This window comes from Canis lupus, chromosome 33, assembly GCF_003254725.2.
Source record: "Canis lupus dingo isolate Sandy chromosome 33, ASM325472v2, whole genome shotgun sequence".
NCBI classification, from domain to species: domain Eukaryota; kingdom Metazoa; phylum Chordata; class Mammalia; order Carnivora; family Canidae; genus Canis; species Canis lupus.
In genome coordinates, this window is record NC_064275.1 from 12,375,328 (window position 1) to 12,397,420 (window position 22,093).

The following is a 22,093-nucleotide window of genomic DNA, read 5'->3' on the forward strand; positions in this document are numbered from 1 at the left end:
GTGCTTTACTTGGGTTTGTAAGTCACAGCAGAAAGGAAGATTATCTGTCATGTGTTACGTCTTTCCAGGGATGTGTAGTTCTGGTGTCTTGCCACCACATTTCTAATGCTAGAAAAACATTCATTCACAGGGCCAAAGCCAGTGATGCCAAAAGCTGGGTCCTTTATTCCTCTCTCCATGAGCATACTATAACCTCCTCTGGAAATGGAGAGAGGAAAGTTGTCATTCTTCATGGCGTGGCCACAGCCAAGGTTTCCAGGAAAGCCAGTTAACCTGGAAAACAGTATCCAGACCAAACAAAGAAAACATATTCTAGCATCAACTGATGTTGTAATCTAACAAATTTTTAATAGAAAAAAAATGAAAGGAGAGGGCCTCACGAAACAAACAGAAAAACAAAAATATATGAAAACATCTCTCTAGGTGCTAACAACTGTAATCTATCTGAAACAATTACAGTGATTTGATGCTATACTTTCTGATTTCAATAACTTTCATTTTAACCTGCTGAATGAAAAACATGATTAAAATAAGTGATTAAAACATATACTGCAGTACGTAATTCAAATGCTCTATGAGAAACAGAGATGTCACTTTAATGTGGTAATTTGATGATCTGTTTAAAAAGCAAAGTTATGATGACAGAGCACAAACAGATAAATGTTCATACCTCCACGGCAAATATGACAGAGCAGGTTTCTGCAGATACATTTAATAATGTAGGTGCTAAATGTACAAAGTTCAAATTATCCATTTTGGTCTACTCCATACAATGGGGATTGAGTCACTGGAATAAAAATTCTGATGTTTTTATTGTCTTTTTTTTTTTTAAGTCACCCCACTTGGTACTAAGGGCTAAAAAAAAAAAAAAGACAAAATGCCAGCCCACAAGAAATCCTTTCAAGGTCTAAAATTATTCATCCATATTATGTTCACCCTTGTTATGGATACTTTTGTAAAGTGGCGGATAGTTACCATTCCTTTAAAAATAAATCTTCAAAAACTATTTTTGACATCCAAGCCAGATCATTTACTTTAGAATAATAAAACTGGGATTTGAATCATTATTCTAACCATTTTTCACATGTGGTAGGAAGATTCGACAATTCAATGGAGATATATATATATATATATATCATGTTGCAGGCAATAAACAAATACTGCAAAGAAATTCTCTCCCAATTTGAGCATGAGGTTAAATGTAAAATACTCTATAGTATACTGGTTAAGAGCATGGACTCAGGTGCCAGATGACTTGGGTTTGAATGGTGCATGGCTCTTTGGCTTCTCTCTATGCTAGTTTCCTCTTCGATAAAATTAGGGTAACAGTATACATTGCGTAGGATTGTTATGAATTTATTTATTTGTACTAAGGAGAAAGGGGCTGAGAGATTAGCCCAGGAGAAAGGAGGCCAGGAAGCTCCACGGAGTCCCAGCTCTCAGAATAAATCAGACAGTGCCTTCAGTTCACATGACTAAGCCATGGAGGGAAGGGAACACTGGGACTTCCAGGCTGGTCAGGGACCTCCTAATGCAGGGCAGAGCTCAGCCCCAGAGGAAAGGAGCAGGAGCATGATACCAGCAGTAGTTGAGATAAACCTGTGGAGGCCACCATCCACCCTTGCTGGACCCTTAGGCAGCAATTTATACCCCTTGTGATAAGAGACAGAAAGAGGAAGCACCACCTTTGCAGGCCTTTGTGTAAGACACGCCTTTGTTTTCCTCTCCCTCCTCCCCCTCCAATTCAAGGGCATAAAACCTGGGAATAAACCTGATGAATAAACTCCCCCTTGAAGAGCTCAAAACTAGTTAGTTAGACAAACACACAAACAAAGAAGCATTGTACAATTAACTTGAGGGCTTCATAATGAGATATCATCTGTGCTGGGTCCTGAAGGATGAGTAAGAATTCTCCAAGCAGACAAGGGAAAGAAAGGAACCCAGAGGTAATATCCGATGCAAATATCACGAAGAAATTCTCAGAGGCATGGAAATGCAAGCTAAATTCCAAAAAGAGCATTTAATTAGAATTCTGGGTGCCAGGGGAAGAATGAATGAGGAAGAAGTAGGGAGGAGGCAAGAAAGAGGAGCTCCAAGTAGCAGACTAGAAAGTTATACCGTAGATATTGAAGGGTCTTCTTTTTGTGCCAGGATAAAGTAGATTTATTCCATAGGAAATCAGGAACCAGCAAGTTTGAACACAGGTGAGTATGACATGGCCAGATCTACATTTTGATCTCTATCACCAATGGTAATATGGAAAGTTCACTGGAAGGGAGATACTGTTGCAAGGAAAGGAGATTCGGGGACACAGACCACCAGAACCGTGCCCACAGCAATTACAGTTATCAAAAAAATGAATGGCAATGAAAAAGAATGGGCATTTGTTTGAATATCATGCATCATAAATTCTCTCTCTCTCTCTCTCTCTCTTTTTTTTTTTTTTTTTTAGTAACACATACGAATCAACCGGTGGGAATAATTATAAGGATACCTAATGGAAGACATTTTAGGAAAGGAAATACACACCATTGCAAAGTGGGAAGGGGTCTTGCATGTTACTAGACCAGAAATCTCCCCAGGAATTAGTAAATTAACACAAACCATTAAACCAGAGCTTGTCTGCTCTGTCAAAACCAATAGCTGATTTGCTACATAAATACATGCACACATATATAATATACATATACATACATAAATGGAACTGGCCACATGAGTACCCCAAAAACATCTGATGCTGATAAGTAAACAGTGTCATTTGCTAGAAGTTCAACTCCATATTGACCCTATTTTAGCTCTCTCTTTGACCCTTTCTTCTTTTCCAATTGGGAGAAGGGAAAATAAGTAAATGAGCCATAATTTTTGGCAAAGCATATTTAAAGTGAGGTCTGCCAAGTTCAAAACTGAAAATGCAGCAGCTGTTTGCACAAAACACGGGCCAAGAAATTCCTGCATGACTGACAATATGCTTTTGCTTCTGGCTGCACAATCTCTGACCCGGGTATTCATTTCAGCAGCTGTCAGCTAAACCATGTAGAGGAGGGGCTTTCTCACCATAGAGAAGAGGATCCCTAAAAAAGGAGGGATTAAGAGTTCACACTCAGTAATGAAAGTGCTTCGAAGGAGGAAATCTGTACCTTTGATGAGGGAGAAATCTATATGGGAATGGAAAAGTAATCATTCTTGCAGCGTAGGTAGATTAGACACAGCATATATCCTGAATATTTGGGAAGTGTCTTACTTCTTTTGCAGAAGAGAGCTCTGGGACTTGTGCACGGTGCCTGGGACTACAGGATACTGCTTCTTAAGCAGCACAACATGTGCCTTCCTGATGCTGGTCACAGTGGGCACCTGGGTCTCTGTGATGGCAACAAAGGAAGGGACAGTGACAAAGGCTGACCAAGTGTCTAAGGCAGGACCATCTCCCACATCAGCCTGCAGCTGTGATGGGACCAGGGCCAAAGGTCTTAGTGGAAGCAATCCAACAGGGGCCATGGCGATTGCCTGGCAAGCCAGCAGCTAGCACTTGGAGAAGCAACACTGGAGACTCGAAAACGTAAAGGAAATTCTACAGCAATGACTACAGTTAACAGTACCGAAGGACACAGCAAAATAATCTGAAAAAACAAAAACTTGGGGAAGTTAGAGGGCAAATAAATAACCCTTTTCACATTCAACTTCAAAGCAAATAGAGAAAGGAAAGTTAGACAGATGGAGATAACATTATCACACTTACTACTGATAAAGCTGATTGCAGAATGTGGTTCACGATCTGCAGTTAAATGAGTTCGTCTAGACTTCATTCTAAATTAGATATTGGCATAGTTGGACAAGAGCAAGCAAGAGGCAGGCATGATGGAGAGAATCCATGATTTGATGCCCTGTGGGCAAACTGGCTCTGAAAAGTAAGAAGGAGGTAGGCTGGACACATAAAGAATTGGATATTCCTAATACAAAATTCGCCAGCCTTTCACCTGTGAGTAGGAGCAAACACAGAGGACAGAGGCTCTCCCTTAACTCACCATAAGTTTTCCTCTAGGAGTGACGTTTTAATTCTCTTCTTTATGGAAATATGGGGGGTGGGAATATTGCGTAACCATAATATTAACATAAACTAATATTTATTAAATGTGTGTTGTCTACCAGCATTGCGCTTTGTGTACATTATCTAATTTAACCCTCACTACAACTTTGTAGAAAAGTTTCCTTTTGTGTGTGTGTTAAGAACACTTACAATGAGATTTACCTTCTTAAAAAATACAGATTTTTTTCTCACATAAACTAATGATTATTTAATCACAGTTCTATGTTGTAAGCACATGTAGAGAAAGGCTTGCAGATATTAATGGTTGCAGCCAACTTAAATAACCCCAGCATCAGCATCCTTTGACATGTATCTATAGCCTAGCAGCCAGTATGCAAAAGCATTTTTTTTTTCAAGGATAGAGCACATCACTGCCAAATGACAGTACTCATAGCCCAAGATACTTAAATTGCTATCAACCCATGGAAAAGCAAATCAGAATGTATAGATAATTAGATTATTTATATTAAGCTATTAAAATTCAGATTGGTAGTAATAAGTGCAAAAGTAAGATACTTTTAAGTGCAATAAGTGCAAAAGTAAGATACTTTTAAGTGCAATAAGTGCAAAAGTAAGATACAAGTAACCTATACTCATATGTTACTTGAGTAGTTAAATCGGAACAGAAATATTTCATTTCTCTGTAAATTTATTCTTATACTAAATGGCTTGCACATGCTTTTCAAAACCCCAACTTTTTCAACATGTGAACCATAACATAATATTCCACTAAATAAACACTTGAGATACTTAGACCGCTATTTACATTAGCTTTTCATTTGCTTTTGTTTTTTATTTTGGTAGATTAAGAAAATACAATATAAAAATAGAATCTCAAGAGAAGGTTAAACTTTAACCAAAGTTGTCAATAACTCACAATGGGTCTTTGGTTCTCCTTTTGTTATCCTTGCTTTACCTGTTCTGTCTTTTATGCTGCTCATACCCCTCTCCAGGCATGCACCATCTCACCCAACCAGATTTCTTTTATCACGAGGAGTCATTATCTGGGTTAGTATATTGGTGCACATCCCTACATGTAAGCATTTTTATTTAAGATTAGTCTACAGCATGACTGCAAAGCTAAAACAAGGCAAGAGATCACTATATGTGGCGTTCTGAGAACAAATGAAGGTTAGGGGAAAATTTTGCTGGTTCTCTTAAAATCATACCAGCTACAGGACACACCATACCCCCTCCCTAAAAGTTAAGGCCAATTCCAAGGATAGTAGTTATGAAAAAAGATTTAAATATGCAAGTTCAGGAATAAACAAAATAAAGGAGTCCAGTGGTTCTTAGAAAGCCTCTTTTTCTCCCATAGCTTCTATACATAATTGATTGGTTCACCAAAATTCCAAAATTAGTTTCATTTTGTTACTGTCTTTTAAAAATGTACATCCAAAAAAATAAAAATAAAGAAAAATATAAATAAATAAATAAATAAATAAATACTCCTAAGATAAAATTCTAAGCTCACTAAAGCATCCAACCAACATTTCCTAAGATACACTGATGTGCCTGACCACGTGCTAGGTACTTAGGACGCAAAGATACTTATTAAACACACACACACACACACACACACACACAACTGGGGCTGTTAGTGTATCTAGGGCTTAAGGACTTAAGGGAAGGGAAGCCCAGAAAAGTCTGCCAGATGCTGCAGGTTTTTACTTTGAAATATTTGATGAAAATACATAAGGCAAGGAATTAAGAGCTAGATAGAAAACAGCAGAAAGGTAAAATGCATTTTTCCACAGTCTCCACTGATGAAGAAACAGAAACTGTTGTTTAAGACCATCCAGCAAAAAAAAAAAAAAAAAAAGACCATCCAGCAAAGAAGGGACACAGAAAATTCCCAGGCCCTCAGTTTTTCTGTTGGAACCTCTGGAGAGCTACACCAAAGATGTAAGGAGAACCAGAGTCTAAAAACCTTCAACCATCCTTGAGTCATCTCGATCCTATTAGGAAACAATTCTCCATGGGCCTCTTGCATTCTGCACATTTTGTAAGCAGAGAAATTTAGTCCTTATTCCACTATTTATCAAGAATATTTTCATAATAAATAGCTATGGAAAAAAGAAAAGAAAAGTATTTTTCTCCGGAGCAAAGGGCAGGTTGTTTAAATACATATATGGTATGCTATATAAGGAGAGAAAGCTATAGAGACCTATAGATTCATTCAGACTATTTATTTTTCTTGAGTGACCTCTGGCAGTTGTATCATTTAAGGAATGTAAGGGGTTTTTTTTGTAAATTTTAGGTAAGTTGTTGAATTTAGGAGCATTGAATTCTTTTTTTCTTCTTTCAAGTTTTTATTTAAATTCAAGTTAGTTAACATACAGTATTGATTTCAGGAGTAGAGTTTAGTGATTCGTCTCTTACATGTAACACCTGGTGCTCATCACAAGCACCCTCTTTAATACCCATCACCCATTTAGCCCATCCTCCCACTCACCTCCCACCTAGTAACCATGCTTTTTTTTCTATAGTTAAGTCTCATGATCTGTTTCCCTCTCTCCTCTTTTTATTTTCCCTTTCCATATCTTCATCTGTTTTGTTTCTTAAATTCCACACTTGCATGAGATCATATGGTATTTGTCTTTCTCTGACTGACTGTGCTTAGTATAATACATTCTAGCTCCATCCACATCATTGCAAATGACAAGATTTCATTCTTTTGATGGCAAGTAATATTCTATTTTTTATATATATATATATATATATATATATATATATATATATAAAGTATATATTTTATCCATTGCATGTGTCTCACGTCTTCTTTATCCCTTCATCAATTGATGAACATTTGGGCTCTCTCCATAGTTTGGCTATTGTTGATAAATTTGTTATAATATTGGGATGGAGGATGCACATGCCCCTTTAAATCAGTATTTTTGTATCCTTTGGATAAATGCCTAGTAGAGCAATTGCTGGATTGTAGGGTAGTTCTATTTTTAACTTTTGGAGGAACTTCCATACTATTCTCCAGAGTGACTGTACCAGTTGGCATTCCCGCCAACAGTGTAAGAGGGTTCTCCTTTCTCCTCATCCTCACCAACATCTATTGTTTCCTGAGGTGTTAATTTTAGCCATTCTGACAGGTGTGAGGTGGTATCTCATTGTGGTTTTGATTTGCATTTCCCTGATGAAAGTGATGTTGAGCATCTTTTCATGTGTCTGTTGGCCATTTGTATGTCTTCTTTGGAGAAATGTCTTCTGCCTATTTCTTGACTAGATTATTTGTTCTGTGGGTGTTTGAGTTTGATAAGTTCTTTATAGAGGATACTAGCCCTTTATCTGATGGGTCATTAGCAAATATCTTCTCCCATTCTGTAGGCTTTCTTTTAGTTTTGTTGACTGTTTCCTTTGCTGTGCAGAAGCTTTTTATCTTGATGAAGTCCCAAGAGTTCATTTTTGCTTTTCCCTGGCCTCTGGAGACATGTCTAGTAAGAAGTTGCTGCAGCTGAGGTCAAAGAAGTTGCTGCCTGTGTTCTCCAAGATTTTGATGGTTTGCTGTCTCACATTTAGGTCTTTCAATCATTTTGATTTTGTTTTTATGTCTGGTGTAAGAAAGTGGTCCAGTTGCATTCTTCTGCATGTGGCTATCCAGTTTTCCCAACACTTTGTTGAAGAGACTTTTTTCCATTGGATATTCTTTCCTGCTTTGTTGAAGATTAGTTGACCACATAGTTGTGGGTCCATTTCTGGGTTCTCCTTTCTGTTCCACTGATCTATGTGTGTCTGTTTCTGTGCCAGTACCACACTGTCTTGATCATTACAGCTTTGTAATACAGCTTGAATTCCAGAATTGTGCTGCCTCCAGCTTTGTTTTCTCTTTTTCAACATTACTTTGGCTATTTGGGATCTTTTCTAGTTCCATATAAATTTTAAAATTGTTTGTTCTAGCTTTGTGAAAAATGCTGGTATTATTTTAATAGGAGTTTCATTAAATGTGTAGGTTGCTTTGCATAGTATAGACATTTTAATAATGTTCTTTCAATCTATGAGCATAGAATGTTTTTCCATTTCTTTGAGTCTTCAATTTCTTTCATAAGTGTTCTGTAGTTTTTAGAGTAGAGATCTTTTACCTCTTTGGTTAGGTTTATTCCTAGGTATGTTTTAGTTTTGGGTTCAATTGTAAATGGATCAATTATTTGATTCTCTTTCTGTTTCTTTATTATTGGTGTATAGAAATGCAACAGATTTCTGTATGTTAATTTTACATCCTATGACTTTGCTGAATTCATGTATCAGTTCTAACAACTTTTGGTGGTGTCTTTCAGATTTTCTACACAGAGTATCATATCATCTGCAAACTGTGAAAGTTTGACTTTTTCTTTGCCAATTTAGATGCCGTTTATTTCTTTTTGTTGTCTGATTGCTGAAGTTAGTATTTCTAGTACTATGTTGAATGACAGTGGTGAGAGTGGACATTCTTGTTCCTGACCTTAGGGGGAAAGCTCTCAGTTTTTCCCCATTGAGGATGGTATTATCTGGGTCTTTTATTTATGGCCTTTATGATGTTGAGGTATGTTCCTTCTATACTTACTTTCTTGAGGATTTTTATCAAGAAAGGATGCTTTATTTTGTAAAATGCTTTATCTGCATCTACTGAGAGGATCATATGGTTTTATCCTTTCTTTTATTAATGTGGTATATCACATTGATTGATTTGAGAATTATTGAATTACCTGGCAACCCAAGAATAAATTCCCACTTGATTGTGGTGAATGACTCTTTTAATGTAATGTTAGAATCAATTTGCTAGCATCTTATTGTGAATTTTTGCAACCATGTTCATCAGGGATATTGGTCTGGAATTTTCTTTTTTAGTAGGGTCTTTATCTGGTTTTGGAATAAAGATAATGCTGGACTCATAGAATGAGCTTGTAAGTTTTCCTTCCATTTATATTCTTTGGAAAAGTTTCAGAAGAATATGTATTAACTCTTCTTTAAATGTTTGGTAGAATTCCTCAGGGAAGCCATCCAGCCCTGGACCCTTGGTTGTCAGGAGATTTTTGATTACTGATTTAATTTCTTTGCTGGTTATGGGTCAGTTCAAATTTACTATTTCTTCCTGTTTCAGTTTGGGTAGTTTATGTGTTTCTAGGAATTTATTCATTTCTTCCAGGTTGCCCAATCTGTTGGCATATAATTCCTCATATTATTCTCTTATAATTGTGTTTCTGCAGTGTTGGTTGTGATCTTTCCTCTTTCATTTGTGATTTTATCTATTTGGGTCTTGTCTCTTTTCTTTTAGGTAAGTCTGGACAGGGGTTTATCAATTTTGTTAATTCTTTCAAAGAACCAGCTCCTAGTTTTGTTGACTTGTTCTACTCTTTTTATATTTCTATACCATTTATTTCTGCTCTAATCTTCATTATTACCCTTCTTTTGCTGGGTTTAGGCTTTATTTTCTGTTCCTTTTTTAGCTCCTTTAGATGCTAGCTTAGGTTGTGTATTTAAGACTTTTCTTGCTTCCTGAGGAAAACCTGTATTGTGATAGCCTTCCCTCTTATGACTGCCTTTACTACATTCTGAAGGTTTGGTACTGTCCTGTTTTCATTTGCCTCCATGTATTTTTTTATTTCTATGTATTTTTATTATGGTCATTCCGAAATTTTTCTTGTGGCTGACTTCAAGTTTCATAGCATTGTGGTCTGAAAATACATATGGTATGATCTCAGTCTTTTTGTACTGTTTGAGGGCTGATTTGTGACCCAGTATGTGATATATTCTGGAGAAGTTCCATATGCCATCAAAAGGAATGTATATTCTGATGCTTTAGGATGAAATGCTCTGAATATATCTGTTAAGTCCATTTGGTCCAGTGTGTCATTCAAAGCCACTGTTTCCTTGTTGATCTTCTGCTTAGATGATCTGGACATATCATTGTGAGTAGGGTGCTAAAGTTCCCTCCTATTATTGTATTATTATCAATGAGTCTCTTTAAGTTTGTTATTAATTGACTTATCTAATTGGCTGTTTCCAAGTTAGGGGCATAAATATTTACAATTGTTAGATCTTCTTGTTGTATAGACTCCTTTATTATAATAGAGTGCCTTTCTTCATCTCTTATTACAGTCTTTGGTTTAAAATCTAGTCTGTCTGACTTAAATATGGCTACTCTGGCTTTCTTTTGATGCCCATTAGTATGATAGATGGTTATCCATACCCCTCAATTTCAATCTGGAGGTGTCTTTGGGTCTAAAATGAGTCTCTTGGGATATCGATGGGTCTTGGTTTTTGTTTTGTTTTATTCATTCTGATACCCACGTCTTTTGATTTAGTCCATTTACATTAAGAGTAATTATTGAGAGGTATGAATTTAGTGCCATTATATTACTTGAAAAGCTGCTGTTTCTGCAGATTGTTTCTGTTTCTTTCTAGTCTTTGTTGCTATCGGTCTCTCTTTCCCACTCAAAGGGTTCCCTTCAATATTCTTACAGAGCTGGTTTAATGTTCATGAATTCCTTTAGTTTTTATTTGTCTTAGAAAATATTTATCTCTCCTTCTATTCTCAATGAGCCTTGCCAGATTAAGTATTCTTGGCTGCATATTTTTCCCATTTAGCACGTTAAATATATCATGCCTCTGTCTTCTGGCCTGCCAATTTTCTGGGGACAGGTCTGCTGCTAACCTTATGTGTCCACCCTTTCAGGTTACTTTGTATTTTGCAAGTTTCACCATAATACACCTTGGAGTTGACTTGTTTTTGTTGATTTTGCGGGGAGTTCTTTGTGCTTCTTGGACTTGAATGCCTGTTTCCTTCCCCACATTAGAGAAGTTCTCTATAATTTGTTCAGATAAGCCTTCTGCCCCTTTTTCTCTCCTCTTCTCCTTCTGGGACTCCTATGATATGGATATGACCATGCTTTATGGAGTTTTTGAGTTACCTAAGTCTACACTTGTGATCTAATAGTTTTCTTTCCCTCTTCTTTTCAGCTTCATCAGTTTCTATAATTTTATCTTCTATATCACCTATTCATTCCTTTGTTTCTTCCATCCTTGTTGTGATTACATCCAGTCAGTTTTGCATTTCAGTTGTAGCTTTTTTTTTTTTTTTCTTGGCCTGACTAGTTTTTAGGTCTTTTATATCTGCAACAAGGGTTTCTCTGGTGTCTTCTATGTTTCTTTCAAGCCTAGCTAGTATTCTCATGACTGTTGTTCTAAATTCTTGTTCAGATATATTGCTTTTATCTGTTTCAAGTAAATCTCTGGCTGTGATTTCTTCTTGATCTTTCTTCTGAGAGAATTCCTCCATCTTGTCATTTTGTCTAGGTTTCTGTCTTTGTGTGTTATAAAAGCTTGCTATGTTTCTGACTGAGAGTAATGCTATATTAAGAAGGGATCATAAACTATCCAGGGCCTTGGTGCATCAGGAAGTGTTTCTGGTATATGCTGGGTACACTCTGCTGTTGTGTTTTGACTGCTCTTTCCCACATGTCAGTCCTCTACAGAGTTCCTTTTTGCTTGCAGTAGGGTCTGTTTGGACCTCTAACTAGCTGTGCTTTGATTTGTTTGCTAAAATAAGCCTGGGAGAAAAAAGGCCTGATTCCAGAGACAGAGACAGAGAAGGAAATGAAACAAAAAGCTATAAGCCTATTCCAAAGGTAAAAAGAAAGAAAGAAAGAAAGAAAGAAAGAAAGAAAGAAAGAAAGAAAGAAAGAAAGAAAGAAAGAAAGAAAAAATAAAGCCTGGTCCCATTTTCACCAGAACTGACCTCAATATTTGGAGTACTCTATGATCAGTAGACTTGGTGTATGTGGGGGAGAGGGGGTGGGGTGTTGTGCTGGTCTTCTTGGGAGAAGCCCACTGCACTGGCTCACAGTCAGACTTGCCCTAGTAAAGATGTACCTGCAGTAAGCAAGGGGGCAGGTTTTGGTGTAAGCAGCTCCAGCCTCCACTGAGGGCACTGTGTCACTCACTGAAGTCAAACTGTGCCAGTGGTCAGGGGAAACACCACCCCACTCTCTTGTCCAGATGGAAGTGATCTCCAGCATGCCACTGCTCAGGAAGCCCTCACAGACAAGGGAACAACTTCCCCTCTCATGTCCCCAGCTTCTATCAGATTCCTGCCCTCACCCTGTCTGTGCCCAGGCCATCGGCATGCCTGTCACCAAAGCTGTTTTATCTTTGGAGCACAGCTAGGATTTAAAACTCCAAATCTTAAAAAAGACCCAGCAAGGCATGGACCCACGTCCCTTCTCTGGAGGAGAGCCTCCTCACACTGTGTCTGGTGCTATTTTGTCCCAGAAAACCAGTCCAGGAGGCAGCCCGGGGGGCTCAGCAGTTTAGCGCCACCTTGCTTACTTAGGGTGTGATCCTGGAGACCTGAGATCAACTCCCACATCAGGTTCCCTCCATGGAACCTGTTTCTCCTTCTGCCTGTGTCTCTGCCTCTCTCTCTCCCTCTCTATGTGTGTGTCTCTCATGAATAAATAAATAAAATCTTTAAAAAAAAAAACAAAAAGAAAAGCAGTCCAGGGCCCTGCAGGTGCTTGGAGTTTATGACGAAGCACAGTGAAAATAGCAACCAGGTTATCTGCCCTCTGAACATGCTCCTGTCCCCTGCTGATGAATGGCCACTCAATGGTGCCCACCAGGTCTTTTGGAGGGGCATTAGGCCTCTTTCAAATACACTCTAGGAAGGGGAGCATTCTCTCCCCGGGATCCCAACACCACCACACTGTCCACTCCCAGGCCTCTGCCTTCCTTCTCCCCAGGAGGACTGCCACATCTGCCTGGCTTGACTACAGAGAATGGTTCCGACTTCCAAAACCTCAGAATTTGGGCTCTGCTGCTTGCAAAAACTTGCCATAGTTCCTCTCGACTCCCTAGTCGATAGTTTTAGGGAAGTGTATGTCTTGTGCCAGCCCAATATGCACTCTTCCTCCCCCTACCTTTCTCTCTCTCTCTCTCCTTTCTGCAGAAAGGGCTCCCTCTCCTCCACAGCACCACAGATTTTCTCTCCTCCAATTCACATCCCTGCACCCCATATCTGCCACTTTCTTTCCCTAGAATTCTGAAGATTATTCTCTTAATCCTCAAATCAATTTCCTAGGTGTTCAAAATGATTTGTTGTTAATCTAGCTGTGTTGAAAGGATGAGGCAAGCCCAGGGTCTCCCGACTACTCCACTATCTTAACTCCTCTCCAGTATTGAATTCTTTTTGTAGTTTCTGCTTATCCTTAGTGAATAGGTGATATACTCAATTTCATTTCAATATTTACAATTGTGTCTTCTCTCTTTTTATGTGATTAAACTGATGAAAAGTTCATCAACTTTATTGACATTTTCAAAGAACTGGCTTTTATTTATGTTGAGTTTCTCCTATGTTTCTATTTTAACTGCATTGATTTCTGCTCCAATTGCTATTATTTCCTCCATTACACTTGCTTTGGGTTTAATTTTCTCTTTTTATTTCTAGTCTCCTAAGGTGGGATCTTAAATCATTAATTCAAAAAAATCTGCTTTTTTAAAAAATAAAAGCATTAAAAGCTATAATAGTGTTTTAGCTGTACTCCACAAATTTTGATATGTTGAATTTTAATTTTCATTCAATTCAAAATATGTTTGAATTCCTCTTGTGACATTCTCTTTAAAGCATGGGCTATTTTAAGTGTTCATTTCTTTCATTTCAATGCTAATAAAAGTGTTCATATTTAGAGATTTTCTAATTATCCTCCTGTTATCGGTTTCTAGTTCAAATCCCATTTGATTTGAGAAGATACCTTAAATAATTCCTATTCTTTTATACCGATCTGTCTACAATAAGATCTTTATTGGTGAAGGTCCCCTACACACTTGAGGAAAATACTCTATTTCTGTAATGAAGAGTGTTTTATATGTATCTAATAGATCCATTTGGTTGATAGTGTTATTAAGAGCTTCTCTTTCCTTAATGCCTTTCTGTTTGCTTAATCTATTCCTGAAAGTTGAAGTTTCTAACTGTACTTGTGAATGTATTTCTCCTATCAGTTCTATCAGTTTTTTTTTAAAGATTTTATTTATATATTCATGAGAGACAGAGAGAGAGAGAGATTGAGAGGCAGACACACAGGCAGAGGGAGAAGCAGGCTCCATGCAGGGAACCCGATGTGGGACTCACTCCCAGGACCCCAGGATCATGCCCTGAGCCAAAGGCAGCTGCTCAATCACTGACCCACCCAGGCATCCCAGTTCTATTGGTTTTATTTCATATATTTTAAATTATGTTGTTAGCTTTATACGTATTTAAAACTATTGTTTATTTATTGAATTGTACCCTTTATCATTATCATTATCCCTGGTAATATCCTTTGTTCAGAAGTCTACTTTGTCTGACATTAATATACCACTCTGGCTTTTTTTTTTTATTACTGTTTTCATGTAATATCTTTTTTGTATTTTTACCTTAACTTATTTATTTATATTTAAAGTGGGTCTTGTTGACAGGATATAGTTGGGTGTTACTTTTTATAATCTAATCTGAAAATCTTATTTTATGTTAAAAAAGTTTAAATCTTTTTTATTTAAGATTTTATTTATTCATTCATGAGAAACACAGAGAGAGAGAGAAAGAGAGAGAGAGAGACAGAGACACAGGCAGAGGGAAAAGCAGGCTCCATGCAGGGAGCCTGACGTGGGACTCGATCCCGGGTCTCCAGGATCACACCCTGGGCTGAAGGTGGTGCTAAACTGCTGAGCTACCCAGGCTGCCCATTCACAGTTTAAATCTAATGTAATTATTTTATTGGTTAGTTTAAAATCCCTCTTATCTCCATTTGGGGTTATTTTGTATACATTTAAAAAAATATTTTATTTATTTTATTCATGAGAGATACAAAGAGAGAGCCAGAGACATAGCCAGAGGGAGAAGCAGGTTCCCTGAAAGTAGCCTGATTCAGGACTCGATCCCAGAACCCTGGGATCAGAACCTGAGCCGGAGACAGACGTTCAACCACTGAGCCACCCAGTTGTCCCTTTATACATGTTTTAAACGTCCTAATGATTGTCCTAGAATTTATGATATATGACTTTAATCATGTATTATGTGGACCTTATAACAATGTAATTCCAATTTCTTCCTTATCCTTTATCCTATTGTTGCCATGTATTTTACTTATATCATAAACATGTGATGCTTTGATAGTGTTTCATTTTGATAGGTATCTGTTGGATAAATTAAAAATAAGAAAAGTAAATTATATGTTTTCCTTTATGAGGGCCATTTCTAGCATTCTTTCTTTTTTTTTTTTTTTAGAGATCCTACTTTTTTTTTTTTAGATTTTATTTTTTTTTCTTTTTTTTTTAAATTTATTTTTTATTGGTGTTCAATTTACTAACATACAGAATAACCCCCAGTGCCCGTCACCCATTCACTCCCACCCCCCGCCCTCCTCCCCTTCTACCACCCCTAGTTCGTTTCCCAGAGTTAGCAGTCTTTACGTTCTGTCTCCCTTTCGGATATTTCCCACACATTTCTTCTCCCTTCCCTTATATTCCCTTTCACTATTATTTATATTCCCCAAATGAATGAGAACATATAATGTTTGTCCTTCTCCGACTGACTTACTTCACTCAGCATAATACCCTCCAGTTCCATCCACGTTAAAGCAAATGGTGGGTATTTGTCATTTCTAATAGCTGAGTAATATTCCATTGTATACATAAACCACATCTTCTTTATCCATTCATCTTTCGTTGGACACCGAGGCTCCTTCCACAGTTTGGCTATCGTGGCCATTGCTGCTATAAACATCGGGGTGCAGGTGTCCCGGCGTTTCATTGCATCTGTATCTTTGGGGTAAATCCCCAACAGTGCAATTGCTGGGTCATAGGGCAGGTCTATTTTTAACTGTTTGAGGAACCTCCACACAGTTTTCCAGAGTGGCTGCACCAGTTCACATTCCCACCAACAGTGTAAGAGGGTTCCTTTTCTCCGCATCCTCTCCAACATTTGTTGTTTCCTGCCTTGTTAATTTTCCCCATTCTCACTGGTGTGAGGTGGTATCTCATTGTGGTTTTGATTTGTATTTCCCTGATGGCAAGTGATGCAGAGCATTTTCTCATATGCATGTTGGCCATGTCTATGTCTTCCTCTGTGAGATTTCTGTTCATGTCTTTTGCCCATTTCATGATTGGATTGTTTGTTTCTTTGGTGTTGAGTTTAATAAGTTCTTTATAGATCTTGGAAACTAGCCCTTTATCTGATATGTCATTTGCAAATATCTTCTCCCATTCTGTAGGTTGTCTTTGAGTTTTGTTGACTGTATCCTTTGCTGTGCAAAAGCTTCTTATCTTGATGAAGTCCCAATAGTTCATTTTTGCTTTTGTTTCTTTTGCCTTCGTGGATGTATCTTGCAAGAAGTTACTATGGCCGAGTTCAAAAAGGGTGTTGCCTGTGTTCTTCTCTAGGGTTTTGATGGACTCTTGTCTCACATTTAGATCTTTCATCCATTTTGAGTTTATCTTTGTGTATGGTGAAAGAGAGTGGTCTAGTTTCATTCTTCTGCATGTGGATGTCCAATTTTCCCAGCACCATTTATTGAAGAGACTGTCTTTCTTCCAATGGATAGTCTTTCCTCCTTTATCGAATATTAGTTGCCCATAAAGTTCAGGGTCCACTTCTGGATTCTCTATTCTGTTCCACTGATCTATGTGTCTGTTTTTGTGCCAGTACCACACTGTCTTGATGACCACGGCTTTGTAGTACAACCTGAAATCTGGCATTGTGATGCCCCCAGATATGGTTTTCTTTTTTAAAATTCCCCTGGCTATTCGGGGTCTTTTCTGATTCCACACAAATCTTAAAATAATTTGTTCTAACTCTCTGAAGAAACTCCATGGTATTTTGATAGGGATTGCATTAAACGTGTATATTGCCCTGGGTAACATTGACATTTTTCACAATATTAATTCTGCCAATCCATGAGCATAGAATATTTTTCCATCTCTTTGTGTCTTCCTCAATTTCTTTCAGAAGTGTTCTATAGTTTTGAGGGTATAGATCCTTTACCTCTTTGGTTAGGTTTATTCCTAGGTATCTTATGCTTTTGGGTGCAATTGTAAATGGGATTGACTCCTTAATTTCTCTTTCTTCAGTCTTAGTGTATAGAAATGCCACTGACTTCTGGGCATTGATTTTGTATCCTGCCACGCTACCGAATTGCTGTATGAGTTCTAGCAATCTTGGGGTGGAGACTATTGGGTTTTCTATGTAGAGTATCATGTCATCGGCAAAGAGGGAGAGTTTGACTTCTTCTTTGCCAATTTGAATGCCTTTAATGTCTTTTTGTTGTCTGATTGCTGAGGCTAGGACTTCCAGTACTATGTTGAACAGCAGTGGTGAGAGTGGACATCCCTGTCTTGTTCCTGATCTTAGGGGAAAGGCTCCCAGTGCTTCCCGACTGAGAATGATATTTGCTGTGGGCTTTTCATAGATGGCTTTTAAGATGTCGAGGAATGTTCCCTCTATCCCTACACTCTGAAGAGTTTTGATCAGGAATGGATGCTGTATTTTGTCAAATGCTTTCTCTACATCCAATGAGAGGATCATATGGTTCTTGTTTTTTCTCTTGCTGATATGATGAATCACATTGATTGTTTTACGGGTGTTGAACCAGCCTTGTGTCCCAGGGATAAATCCTACTTGGTCATGGTGAATAATTTTCTTAATGTACTGTTGGATCCTATTGGCCAGTATCTTGTTGAGAATTTTTGCATCCATGTTCATCAGGGATATTGGTCTGTAATTCTCCTTTTTGGTGGGGTCTTTGTCTGGTTTTGGAATTAAGGTCATGCTGGCCTCATAGAACGAATTTGGAAGTACTCCATCTCTTTCTATCTTTCCAAACAGCTTTAGGAGACTAGGTATGGTTTCTTCTTTAAACGTTTGATAAAATTCCCCTGGGAAGCCATCTGGCCCTGGACTCTTGTGTCTTGGGAGGTTTTTGATGACTGCTTCAATTTCCTCCCTGGTTATTGGACTGTTCAGGTTTTCTATTTCTTCCTGTTCCAGTTTTGGTAGTTTGTGGCTTTCCAGGAATGCGTCCATTTCTTCTAGATTGCCTAATTTATTGGCGTATAGCTGTTCATAATATGTTTTTAAAATCGTTTGTATTTCCTTGGTGTTGGTAGTGATCTCTCCTTTCTCATTCATGATTTTATTAATTTGAGTCTTCTCTCTCTTCTTTTTAATAAGGCTGGCTAATGGTTTATCTATCTTATTAATTCTTTCAAAGAACCAACTCCTGGTTCTGTTGATCTGTTCCACAGTTCTTCTGGTCTCGATTTTGTTGAGTTCTGCTCGAATCTTTATTAACTCCCTTCTTCTCTTGGGTGTAGGATCTATTTGCTGTTTTTTCTCTAGCTCCTTTATGTGTAAGGTTAGCTTTTGTATTTGAGTTCTTTCCAGTTTTTGAATGGATGCTTGTATTGCGATGTATTTCCCCCTTAGGACTGCTTTTGCTGCATCCCAAAGATTTTGAACGGTTGTATCTTCATTCTCATTAGTTTCCATGAATCTTTTTAATTCTTTTTTAATTTCCTGGTTGACCCTTTTATCTTTTAGCAGGATGGTCCTTAACCTCCATGTGTTTGAGGTCCTTCCAAACTTCTTGTTGTGATTTAGTTCTAATTTCAAGGCATTATGGTCTGAGAATATGCAGGGGACAATCGCAATCTTTTGGTATCGGTTCAGACCCGATTTGTGACCCAATATGTGGTCTATTCCTGAGAAAGTTCCATGTGCGCTTGAGAAGAATGTGTATTCAGTTGAGTTTGGATGTAAAGTTCTGTAGATATCTGTGAAATCCATCTGGTCCAGTGTATCATTTAAAGCTCTCGTTTCTTTGGAGATGTGCTTAGAAGACCTTGATAGATGCGCGAACTCTTCTCACTGTAGCATTCCAGCTGGTCTCTCTATAAATCTCAGGCCGAATTGATAGATTTTCAGGATAATTTGAAGGTTTTCTAGGTAATTTGGTGGAGACAGGTGATTTGGAGACCCTACTCTTCCGCCATCTTGCTCCTCCCCCCCGAGATCCTACTTTTTATCTGGTATCTTAGTCCTTATTTCTAGAGAAATCCCTTTAGTACATTTAATAGGTCAGCTAATAATGAATTCTCTCTGTTCTCATTTTTTGTAAAAGCCTTTTTCTCTCCTTTAATTTTTTTAAAAATATTTTCTTTGTGTATATATATATATATATATATATATATATATATATATTTTTTTTTTTTTTTTTTTTCCTTATAGCATTTTAAAATGTTACTGCTTGGGCAGCCTGGGGGGCTCAGCAGTTTAGCGCTGCCTTCAGCCCCTGGCCTGATCCTGGAGACCGGGATCAAGTCCCACATCAGGCTCCCTGCATGGAGCCTGCTTCTCCCTCTGCCTGTGTCTCTGCCTCTCTCTCTCTCTCTGTGTCTCTCATGAGTAAATAAATAAAATCTTTAAAAAATTAAAATAAAATGTTACTGCCTTGTCTGTACACTTCACAGTTCATAGTGACAAGTCTGTTCCAGTCTTTATTTTTATTCCTTTGTATGTCATGTGTGCCTTTTATCTGGGAGCCTTCAAGATTTTCTCTTTGTCTTTGGGGTATAGTGGTTTAAAAACAGGTATCCCCTGCTTTTCAAAAGTTTGTGTTACACCACTATTACAAAAGACCTATATTTACATCTGTTTTCATTAACTGGAAGAATCCCAAGGGGATTTTTGCTTTTACATAAGAAGGAGGAGGAGGAGAAGGAGGAGGAGGAGGAGGAGGAGAGGAGAAGAAGAAGAGGAAGGAAGGAAGGAAGGAAGGAAGGAAGGAAGGAAGGAAGGAAAAGTAAGAAAGAAGGAAAACAAAGAAAGGTAAAAAGCTAAAATAGCAATCAGTCTTTGTTTTGCAGCAAGCCCTTAAGGAAGTAAAATGTACCCTGAGCAGAGAAAGCTGGCACCACCACACTCCTTCCTCAGTGTTAGGTTAATTATAAACATTTATTATAAACAATTAAATACACTCAGAATCTCAGCATTAAGCCGCCATGGCTTTGAATTGTGTCTGTAAGCATCTGTGTTTTATCTCTATTTTGTGCATCCATTAACAAAATGTGTCCTAAGGCATCAGAAAAGCCTGAGAGGTGATTTTTGGGTTCTGGGAATGCTAAACATTTTTTCCATATAAATTAATGGTAATTGATTCTTCCCTTTACACCATTTCAGCTTACAAAGGTTTCATAGGACTGCTCTACTTTTAGAAAGCAGGGAAGTCTTTTATTGCCAGGGAAAATAGAATCTTATAAAGTTTAATTTTAAAGTCTTTTATCATATGGTGGTGCAATTAATATCAGAGAAAAGGACATGTGTTTCATTAACTTGCTCGTCACTCCATGAGTTTATGATGAGAGAACTGGTACTTTCATGCCATCTGTTTATGTATGACATAATAGAAGCCCTATATGCCAATGGACCAAAGTATTTTGGCAGAATAAATCCACAGGTATGTGCTCAACATTCCAAAAAGTATTATTTCCCATAAATAATGTTGTCATTATTAGATTATTTCTTGTAGTAAAGTATAAATTTCAAGCTAATGCTATAAAAGGGAAGTAGGAATGAATGACAATTTCTTTCTCCAGTATACAAACTATATATTCTAGTTGTTAAAACAAGAGAGAGTGATCTTCTAATTTTTATTTCGAATGTAGAAAGCTGGAAAAAGCATCATTCCTACCCTTACAATAAAAGAAAAAGAAAACTGTAAATTTACAGCTGCCCTTGGACTTTTCAGAGAACCGAGGTTGTAAGGCAATCAAGCAATCCAAAATCTAAAGAAATACATTCTCCTGAAAGAAGAAATAGAATATGAGCATTTGTTTTCCTAGGGTAAATGTTGGATCCTGTACAAACTGTTCAAAAGAGTTCAACTAAAATTTCTGACAAATTATTGAAGGCCTACTTTGGACTCACATGAGTATATAGAATCCCTAGGAGCTGTAGTCACAAGGAGAAATTGCACATCTGTATGTCATCTTCTCCACAGACCTCACCATGCACCTATAAAAGAGATTAGGAGCAAAGAAGAAAGCTTCCATCTTGACATAGGCATGGGAGAGGGGGAACAACAACTGTAGTGGAAAATGCATAAAGCTTCACATAGGACCTTCTCCCCTATCTTCTTTATGGAGCAAAAGTTTAGGTGCTGTGGAAAGAGCAACAAACACTGTTACTCTCAGGCCAGATGTGAATGTTCATTGCAAGTAAGTGAAGGAAATAAGAAAACACCCTCTGTCCTCAGGGAGGGACAGGAAAATACTCTGAGCCTGGATCACTTAGAGATCTCCTACCTTTGAGGAAGGAGTATGACCATTAAAAAAAAAAAAAAAAAAAGGCTCCATTCCCAAGATTATAGGTATAGTACCTGCCTCAGATGGAGACCGAACCAGAATAACAGAGAATGACTCCCCTGTTCCCCATCTTCTACTTTTCTCCATCAGGCTAGGTAGTGACCGATAGCATTTATCAGCTATATAATGCTGAGAGAAGGGCAAAGTGAAGACAGATCTTTTCTTAGGCACAAAGGAAAGACCTGAAAGTGAGGAGTGAGCAGACATTGAGAACAATCCTCTGAAAAAAGTGTTTCTTACTTTAAGTACAAGTTAAGACAAGAGAAATTTTAAGCTGTGGTGCCCTGAGAGTAACCATAGAAACTAAAATAGCAAAAATAAACTCAGCTCAATTCTAAGCTAGACTAACACAAACTTTTACAATAGGAAGAGAAAAGTCATGCCTATTTTCAGGCAAAATACTATTTATACTTTTCTCTACTGTTCTATATAATATATCCAGCTTACAACCAAAATGCAGCATATACAAATAAGCGATTACAACACATACACACACACACACACACACACACACACACACACGCAGGTAATAATACACTGTCAAGAGACAAAACAATAAACAGAACCAGATTCAAATATGATCCACATGTTGGAACTATCAGAAAGGAAATTTAAAATAACTTTGGATAA

General features: G+C 37.7%; 1 long non-coding RNA gene across 10 annotated transcripts in view; it reads right to left on the reverse strand.

Moving 5' to 3' along the window:
* Positions 1-3,904, reverse strand: part of LOC112678999 (uncharacterized) — a 313,548-nt gene extending 309,644 nt beyond the window's left edge. For 8 of the 10 annotated variants that reach the window (XR_007407999.1, XR_007407997.1, XR_007407998.1 and 5 more), the window contains exon 1: positions 3,138-3,295. This is a non-coding gene — a long non-coding RNA (uncharacterized LOC112678999). Of the gene's footprint in view, positions 1-3,137; positions 3,363-3,736 lie in introns of those variants that run through there. The other 2 variants (XR_004811662.2, XR_003148062.3) reach the window with 2 other exon arrangements.
* Between the last annotated feature and the right edge of the window lie 18,189 nt (positions 3,905-22,093).